Source organism: Gallus gallus, chromosome 5 (genome assembly GCF_016699485.2).
Source record: "Gallus gallus isolate bGalGal1 chromosome 5, bGalGal1.mat.broiler.GRCg7b, whole genome shotgun sequence".
NCBI lineage: Eukaryota > Metazoa > Chordata > Aves > Galliformes > Phasianidae > Gallus > Gallus gallus.
The window spans coordinates 48,370,852-48,394,883 of record NC_052536.1 but is presented as its reverse complement, the minus strand read 5'-3'; the positions used below and the strand labels follow the sequence as shown (position 1 = coordinate 48,394,883).

Here is a 24,032-nt window from a genome sequence, read left to right as displayed (position 1 = left end):
GCAGGAGGCTACTTGTCAAGCAACCAACCATATCCAAGATTTTGCCATGCCAGCTTTATACAAGCATATTAGTACAGCTCAGTTCATGTGATGATTGTGTAGCTCACACATTCACAGAACACTAATTTTCCCCAAGTCAAGAGAAGAAATGCATAAACCTTTCATTTAGCCATAGTTTTGGAAGTCTGTAGTTAACCAGCCAAGTGACCTGATGGATCAAAATTGAATATCATATTCAATGAGCCACAATAGTTTAGTATGTCCAAGCTAGAACTGGAGGTACATTCCTGCTACAATTACACTGATACTCCCAGACATTCCTTGCCAACCCTGGCCCCCATCTAGTCCAGTATTTAGACTGAATTCCCATCATGACCTTAATCTGTTGAGATAAACACAATTCCACAAGTAAAGACAAGAGTCACGGCACTTAGCAGAAATGAGAGAAGGAGACCACAATTTACATATCAAAGTGGGCACAGTAAAACAATCTAATTGGAGACCTGAACTGAAAATTGGGTGAACTGTTGGCTGCTGAACCTGGATATGATACAAATAACCTCAGAGGTCTTGGACAAGCTGTTGAGTTATTCTTCTAACTTGTTTCCCCATTGTTTCCCCAGTCACGTGGGGCTCTATGGGACTTTACAGACTTGATGCAGCAGGTTTGGAGGAGGAATGGTTGGGGTGAGAGAACAAAAGAAATTGTATATGACCCTGCTCTAAGACTACTGTGCAGTGGAGATGACTTATAAGTGTCCATGAAATTTCTCAGTCTGATGACAATCAGATCAAAGTGCTGTCTGTAGAGAACTCTGCCCTTCACTCCCTGTGAGATGGGACGAAGACAGACTAATCTCTGCAAGGTTTTAATTCTGAGAGATTCAGAATAAACAGATTATGTTATGATACACGAGAAGGATTGAAAAGCATTTGTGATTCGGAGTATGACTGCTTTTCCCAACCCCTTTTCACAAAGAAAAAGTGCCCTGCTCCACAAATGAGTTTCAGCCTTGAGACCTACCAAGGTGTCAGGGTACCATGTGGGTCACCAACTCTGTTATAATAAAGATTATTTTCTTAAAATAATTGTTATTTTAAATCCATATCCCCATTCTCACAAAAGACACTTCAGAGACAGCGGTCTGTCCTTGGATGAGCAGCAATTCAGTACTGCTTCACTCTATACCGGCAAGGGTCTGAAGAGCCTTGTAGGCAGAAGAAAAAGATTGAGTAAAACACACAGTACCAGGAACTTTGCTTTAGCAATTACTTTAGCCAAGCTCTCAAGCAATGACTGAGCCCTATCTTCCAGTGATTTGAGGCTCTTAGCCTAAATACCCTGTAATAGAAACACAGTACATAGAAGACATAAAGAGAAGGACAACAGCTGCTCTTAGTCTGAACTTAAAAAACAGACAAAATAAAATAATGCTATGACAATTTTAAAAAGAAATTATGTCTAAACCATTACCTCTTTATTTGTTTTTTCAAATGGTGGGCTCCTAAAACACAAAAATCTACTTCTCCACCTCTCCGACTGCTGTCAGCTGAAGAACTTCTAAGCACAGCTGGCTGTGGGTGGCAGCAGGAGGTTGAGCTGGCACCAAATTTCTGCCTGAATACAATTAGCAGCAAGGATAGTTTTCTGAGGCTACTGATTGTTGTTTCTCCTCTTCAAGGGAAATTTCCTTCCCTATTTTCTAAACAAGAGGAAAAGCCTAATTCAACAATAGTTAAATGAGCCTCTGATCAGACCTGCCTCTTACCTGTGAAACTGCAAAGGGCTGAGTATTACCACCACTCACATGAACATCATCTATGCTATTAGTGTCTGAGTAAACAATATATTCTTAAGTTTCATATGTGATCATCTCATGGTTGTTCTTCTAAAAGCTACTATATATCTTAAATATTCCACAGTTCAAAGCCTCAAATCTTCTAATGAGTCAGCCAATTGAGTGCAAATGAGGTAGATATTTCTGTCGCCTGGCTTGCTTTTAAAGTAGAAGGGTGTGTAAGCTCTGTTGAGTGATTTCAAAGTTATTTGAGGACAAATAGAATGAGAATACAATTCTCCTGTACTTCTTTTGTAAGTAACAAGCACATGAAGAGATTTGTTTTTTTCCATGCATATGTAACACTACAACCACAACTATGTGCAGTGTTTAATACAGTGCATTTTTGTACAGCTAGTTACGTTAGGACTTACTGTATCGGCATGTATTGCTCTGCTATTTTATAAATTGAAATACAGTACCTGCATAAATATAATCTAGTAAAACTAGTCTGACTTGCTACATAGTTTAAAATAATTAAAAATAAGTACATGTTCTCACCTATCCATTTATGCTTTTACACACACTGAATGAGGTAGTGTCACATACAAGGAGACATTTAGATGTTCCATTGCTAAAATGAATATTCATGTGTCCATAACTAGACAAAAAAAAAAAATCTTCTCCAGTTTGGTTATCTCCTCATATTATTGAAAATGCACATAGGATACTACTTCACTTTTTACAATACCAGTGCATGGTCTTTACCAGGTAATACGTACATCCTTCACTGTAAAGGGAATTTAGGAAGACTCTTAACAATTAAATATTAAGGTAATAAAGCATGGCAGGTTATATGTAATTCCTCGGTATGGAAATAATGCAATTCAAGTGATACTACTGATCAAGAGGTCTGAAAGAACTTGTCAGACAAAACAAACCTTAAAAAAAAAAGCATTCCTGAAGGCTCATTTGAATCAATTTGTTTTCTCCTTGTGATATAACTTAACAAAATGAAAATATGTCTAAACTGAACTCTTCCTTTGTTCCTGGCTTTCCCCCAGAAGAACCTCCTAACAACAACAACAAAACAAACACAAATAACAACAAAAACAAACCCAGCTGCTAACAGGATTTAAAACATTTTCCAAGATGTGTCTGGAGTAATCTGAGAGGACACATGGGACCACAGGACTGAAAATAGTTGTGAGAGGCCCACCATTACAGCCATGAGTGCCTGTGCTAGCCTGTGACCCATGGTGATAGATCACATCTGCTCTTCCTGAGTACACAACTCCCTCAGATCAGATCTACATCTTCAGTGCCCGAGCAGCACTTTCTGCATAGCAGTGTACATGAAGACAGTGTGGGCTTTATTCACTTCAGTGACTGAACACCACTCAGGTATTGCTTGTTTGGCTCTCCCCTGAGTGCCAGCCAGGCACCTTATTTCAGAGCCATCCCCCATCCTGCATGGTGCATAGCCCAAAGAGGACCTGGAGATCCTGGAAGAGTTGGTGCAGTTGTTACAGAAGCCAGAAAAATTCTTGCCTCCTGTTACAAGGAAATGGATCAGAACTTTACCCCTGTGGTAGGACTGGGAATAAAACTATTTCTTAATCACAAGCCTGGTGCTAACAACTTCACCTCCTACTCCTACTCCATGTTACTGGGAAGAATAAAATTATCACAGTGGAGAAATGCTAACCGCATTGTTCTCATAGGCCAAGAAAAATATACATATTGAAGCAGGAAACACGCATAGACAGAGTTCTTTCTGAGCCCAAATACCTAGACTCAGACTGAAAGAAAGGACTTTACACATTATTGCCAGCATTGCTTTGGAATGGTAACCACTCCAGTTTGTGGAATTCAACATTGAATGCTATGAACCTGACCCATTTCTGAAGCTGTACTGAGGGAATGAAGTTGTTTAAGCATCTGTTTTAAACTTCTGCATTCTGAAAAAATATGTTCTTTTAACACTTCTGTCTGCACAAAAAGACTTCATTTTCTCCATCACTCATATTTCATTAGCATAAGGTGAAAACGTTTCCATAGAAACAGCAGAGATATATAATTTCTAAATAATTATTTCCCCACAAAGCACCCAAAAAATCATTTTCAGATTACAATGCAAAATCTCTAAATAGAGTTCACCTTCTATGTTACTGAGATAATATATGCAAAGACTTTGAGCTTTAAACTGTAGCTCTAAATTGTTAACAATAAATTGAGTATTTTAGTACTTAAATAATAGAAAATAAAAAAGAGGAATTCAAAGACTGCATTAAGTGTAACTTCATTATCTTAAATAATCAAAATCAATATATTATACCATTTTTTTCGCTGACATTCATTTATATATATTCAGATCACACTGAATTTTTCCTTTTGTTTTCTCTTTTGACTATCGATCATTTTATGCGTGCAACATATACCTATAGCCTCAATGTTAAGATGAGAAGATGCACTAAATAAAATCAGCAGTTTCTCTGTCACCCATTCACTTGGGCAGCACCTTTAGCACAGTGCTAACAGCTACTGACTTGAGTAGTATGATTAAGAGTCAAATCTCCCAAATGGGCTTTAAAATTCATTGGAAAAAAAATATCACATACAGGTAAGACAAAAATACAGGAATTTATTTGAATCTCACTCTCAAAAGAAAGAGTAAGATTGAGCAGACTGAAGAAAGGAAGAATTGGTTCCCCGGAGAATGACGTATTCCCAGAGTAGACAGAGAATCTCAGAGAACATGGAGGTTGGAGAAGGAGATTAGAGGCTAGAAAGAAGGAAGGGATTTTGTCTGCCTGTCTCCCACATGTTACATCTTTCTAACATTATTTAGCTATAATACATAACTGAGTTAGAAATTGTTTTATGGTGTCTTGTTTCATAATATATGTCATTTTCTTCAGGGAGAAAGTGATTTCTATGATTTGTTGTTTGATGTTATATTTGTTGGCAAACAAATCTGTAAGATTTTTGTTGTGTAAATAAACAGTAGGAGCATCAGATAGCACAGATAAGGCCAGTGAACTTGCATCAAATGTAGGAGCCATTCCATGGGCAGTGGAGCTGCTGGTGCAGCCTAGGAGATGTAAAGGGGAGGGGATGAGGTGATACAAGCAGTGTGACATGAGACAGATCTCTCAGATAAACCCTCAGAATCTTGATCAGATACATAACAAGTCTGAGATAAGAGAATCTCATTTCTCTCAAAAAAATCAATTTTAAATGCTCTGAGTCCAATGCACAGATTTTAGATTTTCATTCAGCAAATCAGAAGAATACATATTAAGAAATATTTTAAAGATGACTGCAATCAACTCTTCTATGTGAAAACAGGTTCTCTCTAAAGTGTGTTCTCTAAAATATAGGATAAGATACAGTTTACTGTATAGATAATTTCCCAGCAAGGCAGGACTGAACACTCAAAAGATGAGGATGACAAAGTGGTGTAAGAACATTATTCAAAGGTACTCTGAAGTTGCACAGACTGTCTATTAAAAACTGTCAAAAGGGGCTAAAGCAAAGGGCACAGGCTCCTAAGGGGACTTAAAGAGTTATTCTCTTTTGTCATTCCTATCTCAAGGAACTTCTGTTAGCAGAAGCTAGCGTTGAGTGTGAATAAAAATAAAGGTGCTACTTACACACACTGAAAAGCTTTTTTGCACAGTTGCTTCAATAAACCCAGCAGCTGTGCCTGTGAGAAAAGAGCATGAAGTGGGCCAACGTATGGCTCCTGGGTACTAAAATTCACAGGGCATCCTGGTTCCTGTCAGGTTCCCAGCATGTGTAATGCTGTGGCATGTGCCACCCTCACTCCTACTGGGCCCAGTTAGAAATAACAACCAGCTGCTAGAACTAAATATGATTTCCCAGAAAGAGTAGGTGCAGCACTGGGGCTCAGATTCTTTCTGTCATCTCTCCTTAGGTTTAAAAAACTAATAATAATAATAAAATCATGTGCAAAAGCCTTGTTTTCTTAAACAGGGGTAAAGTCCATATTTCCAGACCAATGTCTGTTTCATGAACTACATTCATCATGACCTTCCTTGGTTTAATTGTGTGGTTTATACTTCATCATAGTTCCCTAACAAAGGCATCAACAATTGAACTCTGTAGGTTAAAGTTACATGTGCTGAGCAAGTCAAACATGAGAACAAAACCATTCAAAGGATATAATTAAATCCAGCAGGACTCGTTCTGTGAAACAACAGCCTGTCAGCAGATAGCTCTTATATTTTAGGACCATGTACTTTAATAATAATTGGGGAGCTATCACCTACCATATTATATAGTATTTTTTAAAAAACTAGAGATTTAAGTTCTTTCAGAAAAAGCTAATAGCAACATTTATCTGGATACATTTAAAATCAGAAGATGACAAGTCAGGACACTAAGTTACATCATGTGTTCTCCTGCAACACTTTTCAACACACCCTCTATTTAGATCTACAGTCATTTCCAGTTTTGTGAGAAATGAGTTCAGTACCCATCCAAGGCTCCATTAAAAGGAACAAACTTATCTGCTGGTGTGCAGTATAGGCAATATTCCCCCCAGCAGGTTGCTTTCACTGTGCCATACTGTCAGAGCTCTCATTGTGATTTGAGCAGACACTGGCTTTTCAACCTAGGTAGTGGGAATGCTTCCACTTGGGTTAGGATGAGAAATTTCCTTCAGCCTTGTTATTCTGCAGTTCTTAGAGGGAGTAGCTAACTGCACAGTGACAACAACCTCAGAGATCCGCAGCCTCAGCAAGCTGTTCTAGCATCTCAGATGCTATATGTAAATGTAATGTCTTCGTACAGCAGTATTTACCCTAGATCAATATGCCCCACTTTCCCACTTGTATACATCACAGAATCATCGGGGTTGGAGGGGACCTATGAAGATCATCTAGTCAATCCCCCTCTCCCCCCCGGCTAATGTAGGTTCCCTATGGTAGGTTTCACAGAGGGTGTCCAAGTGGTCCTGTTAAAACAGGACCTTTGGTATAGAAACATTTATCATTTTCTTCATTTCTAGGAACACAAGGATAACATTCCAGAATATTTAACTGTGATCAATACTTTACTGGGGATTTTTGCAGGCAATAACTATCTCTGTATGTGCAAGTTCTAATTATGCATTGAACCATATTAAATCAACACCTCATATGCAATAAAATGGTTAAGGATAAGATATTGATAACACAATCCTTCAAGGCCTTATGAAATTTCTTCTATGCATTTTGAATTATTTTTTCCTTCTGGCAGAACATTTGTCTAGCACAATAAGTTATGATTAAGCATATGCAGCTGGAATGTTTACTGCATGTTTGCACCTGCATGTTGAGTAATAAGACCCAAGAGATTTGATAAATCTGCAAAATGCACACAAAAAGAAAAGAGTACAGTAGATTGGAGAACAGAGTGCAAGAGATGGTTGACTAAAGATTGTTTTCTAAAGAGGAGTCCAGAACGTTGTGGTCATTGTGTAGTGGCCTAAAAATGAGTATTCCTTTATTTCTGTCGGCTTGTATTTATACCTCCCTTATTATTTAAACATGAAGTAAAAAATTGTGTTTGCATTTCTTGTTAGCATTCCAAAGACAGTGACTGAAAATGCACATTGTTATCCTGCAGCACCATAACATCCATATTAATGGAGCTCTTAGGAGGGCTATTTTATGATTATAAAACATGATTTTGAATATCTTTATAATATAATATTTTCCGGTTTGCCCACTACTTTCATTATTAAGTCCTTAAAAATTAGTGCATCTCTTGTTGACATGGTTATGAATAAAACCTGAGTATTTCCTGAATGATAGAGCAGAATAAAACATATATAGTCAGAGCAATACATTGTTTCACACTACAGTTCTTGTGAAAGCTGTATATAGCAGCTGTATATATAGCTGTATATATGAATTAGAATACCACAGCTCTCTTAAGTATAAAGACAATCAGAAGGAGGAGAATAAAAAAACAACAACAGACTAAACCCCTCACGCAAACAGTACATTTTACCTTACAATCAACACTTAACAAACCACTACACTACATGTAGTTAGTAACCAGATGGAGGAGCCAAGAGTCTGTTCTTTTAGCTAGCAGACAAAAAACACCAACATTTCTGCAGCTACAGGAATGAAGTAAGAGCACCAAGTTATCTGACTGTATTGTCTGTTCATGTGCTTTGATATTCAAAACCAAATTAATATTCTGTTCAGATCCTGAGAGTCCAAGTCACTCTGCAGCAAGGCACTGCGTAATTCCTGATAAAACTCTTAGAACTTAATATTGAAGATGGTTATTTTGGACCATTATTCCCAAGAAAGCTATGTTTCATTATGAAACTGCAAATTCAATAACAGTCACATTCAGAGTTCAGTTTGAAAGAAGAAATGCATAAATATAATGCACTAAAATCATCCTGTATAAACATTAAGTAAATCAGTGCAAGCTGTTTTTTTAAATGTTTTCAATTTCAGAACTGTTTGAAGTATTCCTACAATTCACCACATGCATTTGACCCGTATCAGGAACAAATAGCTGTTGCACTCTGCCAGGTAGGGATGAGGACTGTACCTTGATGCTAGGAGATATTTTCCACCGTGACAGACTGTGTAAGCCTTAGATTTCCTTGGAGTTGTAAGAATGGCTTAACAACAGGCAGAACTGCACTTCTTTTGCTCTGTCACTGGCCACATAACTCCACTGCCAAACTCCTTTCCTGCTTCCATTTTCTTGGTCTCCTTGCTACCTTAGCAACTCTAGTGTTAACTCCAAAACTGGCTTAGGCTCCTTTTTCTGCCTTTCTCCTTCAAGCTCTTGAGTACCTTACTTCCAGAAGCAACCACGCTTCAGAGCAACATCCAGCTCTTCCCATTAACCCCACCTCAATTTCCCTAGATTCCACTACATGCAGTACATTTATTTCTACTGGGATGCTTCTAATAAAGTTACAAGGAACTGAAAATTGCTTCCTACAATTAGAAGCATCTGATCATTGTGTGAGGCTTTACATACAGCCATTCTACTCACTGTGAGCAAACAAGTCCATCAGGAAGAGAAGACTGCTTCTGAAAGAATACTTAAAATAGCTTTTGCAAGGTAAATAAGTAGGATCCCATGACAGCTGTTGACTGAATTCTGACAGCTGTAGTTCCTTGGCAATTTCACCCCACCCCACCCCACAAAGGGCTTTCTCACAGGAAGTGCGATTTACTTCGTTTGAAATAATCCAGAGGAAAGAATCATAAAATATCACTGAGTCCAACTCCTGAACATTTTCTTAACCTTCATGTGTGCTTACCATGATTGATGGAGATGAGGGAGGGGAGCCATGTCCTGCTTTGTTCAGGTTATTTAAAGATATTCAGCTTGGTGATGGCAGTGGAAAGGAGTCTAGTTCTTAATTGGCAAGCACTTCAGTAATGGGAAATACCTTGGAAGAAAGAAAATAGCATGAGCTTGTTCATGAACTGAGAATGTTGACTGAGGAGGCCATGGCAGGATGCTGAGTGTCCTGGTTTGGTTGGGATAGAATTAGTTTTCTCTCCCTTTGAAACCATCAACCTTTTTTTTTTTTTTTTTTTTTTTTTTTTCATTAGGATTCTTCAATCCTTAAGCAATATAATCAGCTTTTTTTTATTTTTCACATAAAATGAAAATTTGCTATTTAAGTACAAATGTTTATATATATAAACACATATTGCTATTCTTCCCTTCCCACTGAGAAATCTAGAACAAGTAAGAACTTAGGCAATACATAAAATTGCTAGTTGGAAGTGGTGCTAAAATTAAGTGAAAATTATGCTTAGGTAGTAGGTTGATCTTTTCTCTCAGAGACTGGATTCCCCCAAATGTATTACTTTAATTGAAATTATGGAGAAAAATATGCATAATATTTGCACAACAGATTTAAGCACTTCCCTTGAAAGTAGAACTGTATACAAATATGGAAAGAAGCTACCCTGCAGATCTGTTTACCTGTCTTTCTGCCTTAGCCCTCTTCAGTGTGCAGAGATCTCTTCGAAAGCATGGGTGTAAACTGGCCCTTTCTGTCCACTCTCACATATCCCAAAAGTCATGTCAAGGTGATAGAGTGTCCTAGCACCCTGTTCCTTGCTTTCTCCTCCCTGCTCACAGACCGCTGTTGCTCTAAAGATGATCAGCTCTCATTATTCCCCAGTATCTAGATAAGCTTAAAATACAACTGCAGTTAGGTACTAAATACAGTTGAAACACAAATATAAGAAAGAGTTATTGGCAAGATCCATAGAGAGATATGTGCTTTGGAAGAGGCCCTTATAATTACTTCTAATTTTGCACATCTGCAAAAACCCAGTGGTGATCAATTCCTCCTGGTGTAGTAAAGTGTTTCAAAGTTGTTTTGAACAGTTCTGTCATTATTACCTGAATTACCATGGCCAGGCAGAACACCAATTTCCAAATTGCTCTTGAGCTAATATCCTTTCTTCCAGTTAGGTAGATTAACATTATTATTTCCTCAACTTAGGATCTTTTTTCTATTTTAAGGGTCTTTTTTTCCCCAGCTTCATGCTTAAATCAATCACAGATGTTGTTCTGATGTAAGTTCTTCAACCAAACAGGCCAAACTGCAAAATTATTTCCTTATATTTTAGTGTAGAAAATGTTTCATATTTCCTTATAATTAATTTCATTGGAGCTTTTGTAATTGCTTGCAATAGTGAAAATCTTCAGATGTGTAGGGAGATTATGTCCATGCAGTTAGAGTAAGCTAACCTTATTCTCTAGATACCCACAAATGAACACACAGCCAGTGTATAGATTTCTGATGCAGATGGCTGACATCAGCTTTAATTCAACATAATGACTCTGAAATCAGCTGAATCAGACTAGAGAGGGAAAAATTCTACTGAGATATGGAATACCTTCCAAAACCAACAGAGAATTCAGGGTTTGGTTGGAGTTTCTCTCAAAACAGAAGTCCAGGTTTTACCCTGAACACTGCTTTTCTATATTCCTTTGCTCATATAACACTAGGTTTGTGCATGAGGCTTTTGTAGAAATGAAACAGGATTTTGCTTTAATTAGAAAAGATATCATAAAGAAAAAGCAATTTGCTTGCCTGTACAAAGAATAATTTCACAAAAAAGCCATTATGGGCCCCCAACAGAAATTACTCTCAGCTTACGCAATTGTAGATGAGAATGTGATTTTATCAGCTGTGAAAACTACACACAGAGGATGCATAGACAGAGGCATCTCAGCTTTCAATGTGTGATGTTTCCACTATCGTTTGGAGAGTGGGTAAACAACAACTACTTTAGTTCTCTTTAAGGAGTTCTGCTACCGTGGCTTTTTTTTGTGTGATGCCTCTGAAAGTAATTAGCAAGCCCTCATAACTGTCATTTATAATATATAAGTGCTGACAAACACTGAAGTATACTGTAAGACGTTATAAAAAAAATGAAAGCAAATAATGAATGATGATCACCTACAGTATGAATTATAGATTCTGTGCAAGTTAGCCTGTTTCATGTTTATGCAGTGCTTAAGGGTCTTCTGCTGCATTTACATTTTTACCATGAGCCTTCCTAGTTTTTATCATCTTGAAATATAGATTAAAAATCCAGTCAGATGACTAATTAAGTCTAAAAAAGCCTGCCTGCCTGCCTGATCTCCATGTTCTGAAAATAAACACAGTGTATTTTTCAGCAGAGATGATAATCCTCCATTTCGGTGAGACCCTAAGAATTCAGAGCTGAAGCTTTTATTTATGCAAAAGTAGAATTCCTGGAACATCAGTTCTATAGTATATTTTTGCTGGGCAAGAGAATAAAATGATATTAAGTCAGCACATTTCACAAATACTTTGGATGCATTGAACAAAAAACACCAAGTTGTGGATGGCTGAGTGAAAGACTCAACAAAGAGAGCCACAAAAATTAACAAATCTCTGCTCCAGGTGTGTGTTACTAAAAGGTTGCACATGGATTCAAGGAAATGGAATTGCTGTTTGGGTTGTCTGATGGCTGAAACTGTTAAGAACACCTTAGACTGCCTACTAAGGAATAATATATATTATTCCTTATATATATATTCCTTATATATATATAAGGAATAATAATGTGTGCGATTGGTGAAGCAGCGATATGTGTTTTTCCTATGCCTTGTTTGTACAGGGAAAATCTGTCTTCCAACAAATTATTTAAAACACACTAAACACAGTGCTAACCTGTTTAAGGTCAAAAATACTATAATCAGGCACCATTTTTCTCTGCTCTGTGAACCAGCCACACTCATATTCTGGCATTCTCTAAAATGCCTGCACTAAACTATGTCCACTGAACTATTCTGACCAGAAGATCTTTCACAATTCTGGAGATTTGTGTCAAAGAAATCTAGACGTTCCCTAAATATAGAAAAGTATATTAAAGTACATCTTGCAGAAAGAATTTTAAAATAGTTCTCACTTCTGCATGTCTTTGCAACGTAACTTTAAGCATAAGTGTTGGCCCATTCACATCAAAGGGTTATTGTAATCTTTTCAATACATCATCAAACTTACAGATTTTTCTCTCTGCACATGCTTACCATTTATGCCTTCCAACCTGGAAGAATAAAAAAGCTGTAGAAATTGCAGCTTAATTTATGATGCATTTTCCATCTTCTTACTGCTTTTTTCATTCTTAGGAGAATCAAAAATTAATATAAAAATAATTTGATCAGCAATTTTCTGTAATGTGCTGTTGTATCTTCAGCCATTGCCAAGGAAATAGTACTAAACTTAGAAGCAACTGTAATTCCAGTATTTGCACCAGAAACAATTACAATACTAATATCTAGTGTTAAAAAACAGTAATATTCTTATTTAAGACAATCCATAAACCACTTTATTTATTATGTACATTATAGAATACTATACTAAACTTGGGATTTCCTCTTTCAGTGAAGTGTTTCTTTGGCTCTGATTTTGAAATATTCAAAATTGTATTAATTGTGTAGTAAATTGATTAAGTATATGTTTTGTATTTAAATCCACCAAAAGGTTTTGTTAAGTACATCATTTAAATTTTTTCAGGCCCAGGACCTTCAATACTGTGTTTTGAACCATCAGCAATGTGCTTTGGGTTATGCCTTGCATCTGCTTAGACACGTATTTGAGTGAGTGAGGTATTCCAAGTTCCCGACACGTTAGGAAGGGCAGTATCTAAAATACACTAATTCATATGTTTTCAGAAAAAAAAGAGGTAATTGACAGCATACAATGAAAGACATCCTGTTCTGCTTGAATTAAATAGAAATTTCTTGAATTTACCTGTCAGCATTTCAGCAGTTGCCCAGAGTTTTTGGCAGAATCTCTCTCAAAGCACATTAATATTTACCATTGTTGCTAAATGAAGTACAAAATAATTAAGAATATATGCAAACCTAAGGCATTACAAAGCAATCTAAAATGTCATATTTACACTACTTCTTTCAATATGACTGCATTGTACTTCTATTAATTTAATGCAAAGTAAAAATACTCAAGCTTTTGGATGCTCCCTAATGTGGGGCAGATTTGGGAACTTACATGATACATGAGACAGGGGATCCCAGAACGAGTAAGGGTCATTTCTACTCACCGAGTTCACCCTACTCTACCCTACCTCCCCTGGAGTTCCATGTAGGCAGAGAAGATGCCCAAGTGAATATGTTCAGGCAACTACCCTCCTGGCGTTCCTAACAAGGGTGTGTGTGTGTGTGTGTGTGCGTGCATTTTCCAACTCCAGCAATGTCACTTCATGTTCATCTTCACTGTGTCACTCTCTGCCATCTAAAAACTGGAGCACCAGATCCACCATCTAGGACTGCATTGACATTGGCATGATTCAACAGAAGGGCTCAAACCTCCGGCTGCGCTCAGGAGATTGTAGTCATTTCAGCTAATGGAATAATGGATAGCAATCTCAGGTTGTCATTCTCAGTGTGAATCAGCACAGGAGAGGAATGGACTCTTTGCAAGCATTTTTTCCCATATATTTGTGATAGCAGAGAAATGATGGTTCCTAGTTCATTTCCATGCACTTGATTGTAGAGTGCTCTCTTAAAAGCCTCAATTCTCCCTCCAATTTCCTGCTCTCCCCTCTCTCTCCAGGCTGTCTTTCACAGCCTTGTACCTTAGCTGACCTGTGGTCCTCATTTCACACTTCTCTCAGTTCCTAACCCTGGTTAGTAAACCTCAGTTCAAATTATATGCAGATTACATCTGAAGTACAGATTTTTCAAATCGTATGCAAAATCAAATTTTGACATATTTTCAGATAGCCAGGTAGCATAAAACAAGCACTATAACAAATTTCAGGCAGTTTGCATATGTGTCAGGCATATTTTCTTGTCTCCACAAGGGTGAACCTTGGTATTTTTAACAAAAGTTATTAATCATGAGACATAAAACACCCAATAGGTTATATAAGTATATGCAACATGCATGTTACTTCTATATATATATAGCTATCTACTATAAGATACATATAGTAATTAGAAGATGCTCTCCGTACCTCTTACTAACCCTACGTTTATTTCTGTTTGGTTTTGTTGAAATCTCTCTCATTTCTCCTCTGTGTGTTTGGTGTTATTGTTTTGTTGTTGTTTCTTAATTATTTGTTTTTATATTTTCTCTTGCCATCACACAACTGCAGTCTGGATTGCTAACTTTCCTAGACAGGAACCATACTTTATTGCTTTGAACAGTACCTGTTCAACTTCCAGGTGAGTGCATTTATGTTCTGATGCAAATCTGTACTTCAGTAGCAAACATTACAATTTGACACATAATAATAGAAAGACAGATTGCAGATCTCTTATTCACAGTGCTGAGCTATTACTCATGTGAGCTGTTTTATGAAATCATTCACCAACTGCATGACTCGTGTGAAAAACTGAGCAGTTAGGACTCCAATCTGGTCCATAATCATTATCTAATGTTGTGCATTTGTGTAAATAGTTCTAATTCAGAGGTCATTTCAGTGTAAATTCCTCTTTGGATAGACTCCGCTACAGTTGTAGATTCACTTCCAAACTGGAACTCCCCAGCAGGAGACACTACAGCAACCTGTAAGAAGGGATCTAATTTATCCTGGTTTTGTTGTTGTTGTTGTTGTTTGTTTGTTTGTTTTAAATTTAATCATAAAGATCACCAAGATCCAAATATCTCAGTGTAAGCTTCAGCCTCTTCAGTAATCTATAAATATGACAAATAGCAACGTGAGTGCTTCAGTCTTTCCAGATTACACATACTCTCTCCTTCACCACACTTTTCCTCCAAAACCAGAGTTTTCCCCAGGAAGTTTTCATTCCCTATTTCCTAACAATGGTCTTTAGTTGCATCTGTTGACTGCTAAGAAATTACATCCTTCCCTCTTGGCTTTTTATAGAAGGTATCCCAATAAAAAAAAAAACACCTTGCTACTCAGTGTTATCTATTCAAATTCAAACAAAATACCTGTGAATACCCAAATAAAGAAGCACTGAACAAGTGGACAGCCTTACATGTTTGTAGGCATATACCTGCACTCAGCACAGCTGAGGTTCATAAGTTAGCACTTAGGAGTTCAGGTTTATGCTAATTTTAAACATTTTTTTTTTGTTGTTCTATCACAGATTGTTTCAAGCCATATGTGTTGCTTGGGACTAGGGAGACATTTGCTTCTATGCTGGTGTGATCACGTCTTTCCAAATTCTTATTGCTCTGCACACTGAACTTTATCCATATCTTCTATTTATAAAGCACTGTAATTCACCTTGAGAGCTCATTAACACCACTCTTTCTTTGAGTTCTTTTTCCTCATCAGGTGAAATGCTATCCACCTCTTTGTCTTTACTTGAATCTATCTCAGTGATACGGATTGTTTTCTTCTGGATGAAGAAATCTTTCCTCCCTATTGATCTCCAACATCAGCCCCATTTGCTGTTAAGTTTTTGATACCCCAGTTCCTACTTTCTGTTTCCTAATGCTCTGATGTTAATCTCTTCTGTTATGTACTTATCTCTATACCTCACACAACTGTTCTCTGAGTATCTAATTAGTGGAACCACAACAGCTTCCCTGTCTGCTCCCTCCTCTTGCCTGTTTGCCTATTTCAATATAGTTCTTTCTGTTGCTCCTTCTGTGCCATTCCCAGAAGATATCCATCATGCTGGGAGTGTCGAATCCCACCGCAGCAGTACCGCTGCAGTGAGGCCCAGAGCATTGTCTGTCCCATGAGGGGCTGAAAGAGAGGCACAGAGTCCTCAAATGGAGGATGTTTTTCAGATATGTTCACATATTCATAGGATCATGGAGTCATAGAATTGTTAAGGTTGGAAAGATTACTAAGTCTCTAGTCCAACTGCCAATCCATGAAACTCATGTTCCTGGGAGAAAAGCGAGAATGCTAGATGGAAATGTCATGTAGGCTGGCTTAGAACATGAACCAAATGACCATAACTTAGACTATCCATACTGATACTGTCACTTAATCAGAGAGATATGAACATATTTTCTCTCCTACGCTTTTTGAGTCCCTTCGGTACTTCGAAGTCCATGATGGTACATCTTCTTGTCCTGTTCCAAGAGATCTATGGCAAAGCTGCCAACTATAGCCATCATCCTTAAAACCTTCCATGCTTTGTTTTTACTGTTCACAAATATTTTTTTCTGCAAATGTTGCTGCATTTGTATTTGCATGAGTTTGAAAATAGAAAGAATGTGTTAAAAAGTTTATTTTCAAACCATAAATATCAGATCTAAATAAACCAACAGTATGGATGAATGAATTTGCATTAAATAGGATACTGCTCATGTTAGAAATTTTTTATTACTTTTTAATTATTTTATTCTATTTTATTTCATTTCATTTTTCAGAAATATTTGCTTGAAAATAATTTTTTGCCTGTTGCTTTTTGGAGAGAAGCACTGAGTCAGAGTATGGAGGGAATTTTCAAAAGGAGTCTCAGCTTCTGGGTGCCTTTTGGAGCACTGATACATTCTTACCCACACAGTGCAGAACAAGAACAACTCATCATTTTGGACTTTCAATTTCTACTACAGCTAACGGGTTTCTGAATCTGTTTTACACTTTCTTATAATGTTGACTATCTTCATAGAAGTTGCACCATTGTCATGTCAATACAGTGTAAATGTCCATGTGTTCCTGATTGAGAGACAGTGAAAAACTGCCAAGGAGGAGGAATTAGTGTGGAAATAGTGAATTTTCATTTTTAGATAATGCTTTTTATTTTTCACTGAAGCAGTCACTAAAATGGGATTTTTGGGGGGATTTTCTCTGCTTCTCTTACTTTTTCATTTATACTTAGTGAGTGCAATCAGGTAAATGGCTTCCAACTTATTTTCCCTAAATCTTTCCCTTTCCTCATTTCAATAGTTTTGATATAAAGCTTAATCAAACAAATACTTTGGGGACATTTATGTCATACAAGAAAACAAAATATAGGGCAAACTCATCTACATTTTCAGAAGTAATATTGCCAGTAATTTGTAAAGTAGGTGCCCTGGAAGATCAATAAATTCAACTGAGCAGATTTTCAAAAAGCCATCAAATATTTGAATACACATACACATGCACAAAGCACACTCAAAGTCTAACATAGACAAGTGACAAATTGTTAAACAAATTGTTATACTTTTAAATACTCTGATCAACCCTTGGATTCTTTTTTATATCAGAGGTATAGAGTAGTGACCACACTACAGATCCCTTTGCCCATAACAATATAATGGAAAATATATTGGTTAGTATAAAATGTCTGGGAAATGAACAATATAGTTCTATTCACTGGAAAACAGAGATGGCAGATGTGACTGGAAACCTGTGAATGACAGATGTGACTGGTAACCTGGTTAGTACACTTTATCAGCCTGAACAGACCCATGCAGCGCACATGCACAGCAAGTACATTGTGAACAGGTAATTAATGATCTGGAGCACAGATGCCTGCAATGCAGAAGAAAATGAGGCAGAGATTACCAGTGCTGTTGCGGTTATCAGAAAAGAAACAAAGGGCTGAAATTTGGGGTGCTATTTTCGAACTTTCTCAAGCAGGAATACTGAAGGTAGTGAAAGAAGGACAAAAGCCCAATCTTCCCTCCTTTTAATCTGTACATAAAAGACGGCAATCACATCAGCAGAGAACAGTTGTGATTGATTCAGCACATTCATCAGTCTCTGTTTGGGCTTAAACCCAACTCTCATTGAAGTCAAAGGGAGTATTTCCTTTGCTTCTGCTAAAATGGGTTGAGTTTGTTATAGTGCTCTGGGAAAGTAAAGAACTCACCTCCAGCAAAAGCTGAAAATGCTTCCCTCAAGTAACAGAAATGCTAAAGCAATTGTATGTCAAGCATCTCAAAGAGGTCTGGCAGAGCTGCTGTGACTTTCCTGATACACCTGGAGAGAGGCCACAATGAAATGTCAAGGGCGTATCCTCTGCAAACATACAGCACCATCTATTATACTTCACATGAAATGAAGAAGTTCTCCCTCAGCTATCTGCAGGAGAGCAATGAGGCAGAGCTCTCTGGTGGCTCCCAGGAGAAGAACCTGAGAGGGTACTTTTTTTAAAAAAAAAAAACATACTCTGTATTTAAGGTGATTATTTGCACAGCTCTGCTTCTTTGAACAAATCCAAGAAGCAGTTTCTCTTGTACAATAATAATGACTCAAAATACGATGTTTTCCCTTTGAAGCACACGAAAATTTCACACAGTTACTACAAAGAACGTACAAAATCCCTCTCACTGCACAATTCAGATGCTCCCTAACCTTACACAGGTACCGCTAATAGCTTTTCTCAGCCATCTGCCACTGCAATTCATGAGAGCCTCCTTCTCTCCCCACCAACCCCAGCCCATTAGCAGCCATATAAAAAGTTAAGACTTTCATACCTGTAGTGATCTGAGATTTTTTTTACTTTTTTCTTGCAAAGTTAACACCCTGTATGTGGAATTACTTCTCCTTGACAGAAACTTAAAAAAGTATACACACACACACATACACACACACACACGCACACACACAGATATATATAAGCACTCAAGGTCTGGCTGCACCAGGCTCTCAGCAACCTGTTTTAGCTGCTGGTGTCCCTGTTCATTGCAGGGGAGTTGGACTTGATGATCTTTAAAGGTCCCTCACAACTCAAACAGTTCTATGATTCTACGGAAAAAAAAATTACTTTTTCTTAAACAAAGCTTCATTTTTTTTCCCCTCCTTGCTTCCACAATAAAGCTCTCTCATATCGGTTCCTGCTCAAAGGCCTTCACATTCACAAGGGTATCACACCTATCAACATGCCAACTGAGACTTGCAGATAGTACCCTGTCCATTAACCTTTTAAATGTGACAGTCACATTGTGCAAATTGAAATCCATCACTTTAAATTGCTGTAAGATTATTTCTAACTGATACAAAAGTCTCTTCTCCACTCTCTGGCTCCACTTAGTTCTGGCAATGTGCCCTTTAAGATTCCCCCCAGAAACCAGATATATTTACAGCTACCTCGACCTTATTCATTCCTTTCTTTCTTTTTCTTTTTTTTTTCTAGTTTACAGCAAATCTAGTGCAATTATCTACTTTTCTCAGCTCACACTTAGGTCATCTCCAATCTCGTGTATGACTTTTCTCTGTGGCTCTTCTCTCTCTACTCCTGCTAAAAGGAGAGGTAGCTCCAGAGGAGTGATTTCCTCATGGTCCTAACCTTTTGTTACAACAGCAGAATGCAAATACTATCATGGATATGTTGGCAAAGAGGTTGCCAATTTTCTATCCTATTTTTAATCTGAAGAGACCAAGGGAAAAGAGAATGGATTGTATTTCATTGGGTTCACATGATTAAATTTAATATAACTTTACATACTGACAGAGAAGACAACACAAAAAGTGGATTTGCTAGTGCTATCTCAGACAAATTAGCCTGCAGAACCTAACTCGGAAATTCAATTAGCAATGATACAGAACAGACTAATGTTTGACAACCTCCACAATATATGTTTTTGAGGCCATCATTATGTATGGGCTAAGTAGGAACTAGGAAAAACAAAATGGAAAAAAACCCACCACAATAAAATGTAACAAAAATCAAGCCTATACATATGCTGGCAGAGGACCACTAAAGCGTACATTGCTGAGAACTTCAGGATGAAAGTGGACAATGAGCTGCATTTTATTTTTGTTGCTTGATTACAGCTTCTGTGTATGGATGTACATACAGATTGAAGTTGAAGACATTTGAATGCCTGTGAACAAGGCTGAAGAAATGGAGACTTGCAATTTAATGTCAGTCCTACTGTGGAACGGACTTGGGGAAATACATGACAAGTTAAAAAGAAGCCTGAAGTACTGCTTCTCAATTTATTTCTTTTCACACTAAGAGCCAGTGCTAATGCTTTTGTGGTTTGGAAGGAATGGAGAGCCTGAGGGCAGTGATAGCTTGTGACAGCAATAGCTTCAGTTCTTCAGGAAAGAAGAAAAAAAAGATTTCCCAGCCCAAAAGGAACAATTACGTTGTTATGCTTCTGAAACGGGCAGTGACAAATTATCCAAAACTTGTTTGCTGCTAATTGAACAAAAGTAGAGTTTTTGGCTTTCTATACTGTTGTTTAGTTGAACTTTACTCTTTGTATTTGTTACACCATTTTATTTCTATCAGGACTTTAAACCATACAGCAGTATAAAGAGTTGCGTAATTCCCGTTGACAATGGGGGGGACCTACAATTACTTCTGAATTTGGTGAAGATATGAAACAATGAAAAATTAACAATTAAGTATCTATAGACTTAAAATGCTGAGATAATAACAATCTTGTGCTGATGCCTGACATCACAAGATATTATAATTAACATGGAAAATACACAATCAGAATTAAGATGAAGATCTACACTGAATTTTGCATTCACAAAGGGTATGTGCAAGAAAGGAAGTAAGAAACATTGTAAGAGAGATAAAAAGAAAGTTGTCAAGGGAATATCAAGAAACACAGTCCTTAGAAAAGTCTTGTGAGAACAGTGAGGCAGGTGAAGGAAAAAGAGACGCTTCACTGCTTCAAGCCATATATGTTTAGGAAAAAGTTACTTAAACATAGTTGTATCAAAGTTGACTGCCAAACCATGTATAGATTCAATATAACTGCAAACAAATACATTTCTCTTTCATGGATCTCAGTCACTGGTAGCATGAGACATACTTACATGGATACTGTGCCACGTCATAGACTCTATAAATAACTAAAACCTTCACTGGCTTAGTGTAGAAAAGTCCACCTTCTCCATTAGGTTACTGAATGAGGTCTCAACAAATGAATACAGAGAGAGAGAAGCTCAAAGATGTTTTCACATCCTTAGTATTCACAGCAATGCATGTCCTGAAATGGCAGGCACAGGATGAAGGTTGTACTTCAAAAAAAAAAAAAGACTCAGTAAATGCTTCAAACTAAGAGAAACAACTAAGATAAACTATAAATATATTTCTTAAGCATTTTGCAGGGTGTGGATAGGCTTACCATGGTGCTATGTTGTTTCCTGATTCAAGCTGTGTTCTCTTCTCTCTGTCATGAGTCAACTTGATCCCAGGAGCTCTGTGTATTTTAGTTTTCACTCAACACAGTGAGGAAAGGCACTCATTATCTGTAAACAATTTTCAAGGCAGTGGAAAAAAAAAAATAAAATTTGGCTCTTACCCTATGACACTGTGGTAGAAGTAATATACTGGATGTGAAAAGTTGAACTGTCACCACAGTTAATGCATACAATGTCGAATGCTGTTGCATGTTCCTGACTTAGCTCTCTGCTGAGCACAAAGTACTTGCTTCAGGGAGGGCCTGAATAAATCTGAAATTTGTTTTGAGATAGAAATGACAATTCACCATTCCAAAATTACCCCTATGTAAATGACTGAATGCATTTTGCTTTGAGCTATCAGATTTTTCAGTGAAATTTCTTTTGTTTTTTTTTTTAATTTTAATATTATAAAATCACACCCTACAGAACTTCAATATTTAGCAAAATAAAATAAAAAATGAGAATTTTGGCATTTTTTCCTTAACTGTTCAAATATTTATTCTACTTGCCTGAACTAGACCCTGAGATTTCTATTTCAAATTAATATCTCACTGAGTGTAATAGACCAAGCAGATTTGCATACAAAGGCTATAACAATAGAATTATGTCAGAACAGTCTTTCATTTAATCTAATAATATCACATCTATCACATTTATATTTTAAGTCAGACAGCAGGAGCTCATTTCAAGAACATATTGTGCTCCTGTGGAGGGGGTGACCCTTTGCTTGGCAGGCATCACTCAGCTGTCGTGTTTGACAGAGATGATTGCATTTGAGAATAGAACTGGAATGGCAATTTTCCAAGTGTTGTTCTCACCAGGTGAGGGCAGTCATATTCCTGAATGAAAAGCAAGCAGCTGTCACCTTGCAAGAAAACCAGATTGGCCGCCCACGCATATAGCCAGAGGGATCCTGCTCGCCCTGAGCTTTGTGTATAGAACAGGAAAAGAAAAATCAGAAACAAGGAGAAGGAAGAGAATATTCCATGAGTGCAATTTATTTGTGGTTTTTGTCTTGCGTTGCCTGTCCTGTTTGAACATCAATTGCTATCATTTTGCAGGAAGCGGGGGCACTGCGATAATATACACATTTATGTGCAAAACAGACATGGTAATGCAGTCATCTTTGTCCCGACGCAGTGAAAGACTGTAACATCTGCATATCAATAGCCACAAATTTGACGCAGTTTTTGCTAGTGTCATTTCAGAGGAACTCGAGGAGTGGAGAGAAGAGAGTTTGCTACTCCTTTTTCCTGTGGCACCGGCTTACTTTATTCCTATTTGCAATCCAGTAGCTGAACTCCATACGGCAGATGAGATGAGGCCCAAGTATGTACATTCTACACCAGAAAACCTCACTGCATCCAGAATGAGTGACTCAGGAAGTCACATTTGGCCCTTCCGGGGAAGTGAGAGGAGATGATTTACTTCTTATGGTACATCCATGGGAATATAAAGGCAGATGTTCCAATCTGTTGGCTAGGTTAACTTCTGCAGACAGTGCTGAGCCTTTCCAGGGTCCTGGGGAATGGGAGGAATGAGATGAGATGCAATAGATGCTTGTTGCAAACTGAGTGATGATCCACGAGATCTCCTCTCTGCAATTCCTTGAGTTTGTCACTCCTGAACAGAGCTTACTCCTAATAATTATCCTGGTCCTCACCTTCATCACAAAAAAGTTCGCGTTAATTTTGGAAGAAACCTAATACCCTGTGCTTTTTTAAACATCAGCAATTGATAGCTGTCAGAGACATAAGAAGGGCCAGATGACTGATGACTCTTTCATCCTTCGGGTTCTTTCAACAAACCTGAAAAACTAAAAAATGGTGTACCAGAAAACTGGTACTGTGCTGACAAATGCAGTGTGAGTTTGCAAGATTTAGGAAAACATCTGCTTCCAGAGCTGCCTAAAATTTGCGTATAATGGAGTACCATGGGTGCTACAATGCTCAAAAGATTAAAAATTATTATTCGTTGGGAAACATGTGAACAGGTTTTGTCATCACTCTTACACTTCCCTTGTAGGAATACTTTTCAAAGACTAATGGGCCCAAAATTAAATCTTTTACAAAAATATCAGTCCCATTTCCTGTCAGATGTTCAAAGCACTTTTTTTCCCAAGTCTTATCAATATTTCCTTCAGTCCTCAAATTACAGGAAATTATCCAATAATAGCTTAGTGTCTTCATGAGAATGAAATAAATTTATCCTGAAATGCAGAAGAGGTTACAGTTAGTAATTTATAATGGAAATAGTGAGTATTTATCATTGCAAGTAACTGTTTCACCTAATAGGGTAAATTAAAATATCATCAATATTCTCTCCATAGAATAGTGATCATTCATGTTCATGAAATGAATAGCAACACATTTGGAAAAGGGAGTTTCCAGAGGAGACAACAACATAATTATTTCACATCTTTGCTTTCCAGTCTAAAATAAAGAAATACATAAATCTAGTTTGAAATCCAAAGCAAACAAGTGTATAAGAGTTTCTTTTCACTGGGTAAATGAGCATCCGAATGCAAAAACAAACAAACAAACAAATAAATAAAAATGTTAAGAGGGGTTGTTTTGAGTCAGTTTCCGTGCATAGCTTTTTGTTTCTCAGTGGGACAGCAAAACAAAAAACAACATCTCCTTATCTATATTTGTGGGTGTGTTTTGAAGTCTCA

At 37.3% G+C, this 24,032-nt stretch overlaps 1 long non-coding RNA gene across 1 annotated transcript in view; it reads right to left on the bottom strand.

Moving 5' to 3' along the window:
- The window catches only part of LOC121110858, a 199,818-nt gene that overhangs the window by 37,540 nt on the left and 138,246 nt on the right, over positions 1-24,032 (bottom strand). Inside the window, exon 11 of the long non-coding RNA XR_006939492.1 lies at positions 21,301-23,567. This is a non-coding gene — a long non-coding RNA (uncharacterized LOC121110858). The remainder of the gene's footprint in view (positions 1-21,300; positions 23,568-24,032) is intronic.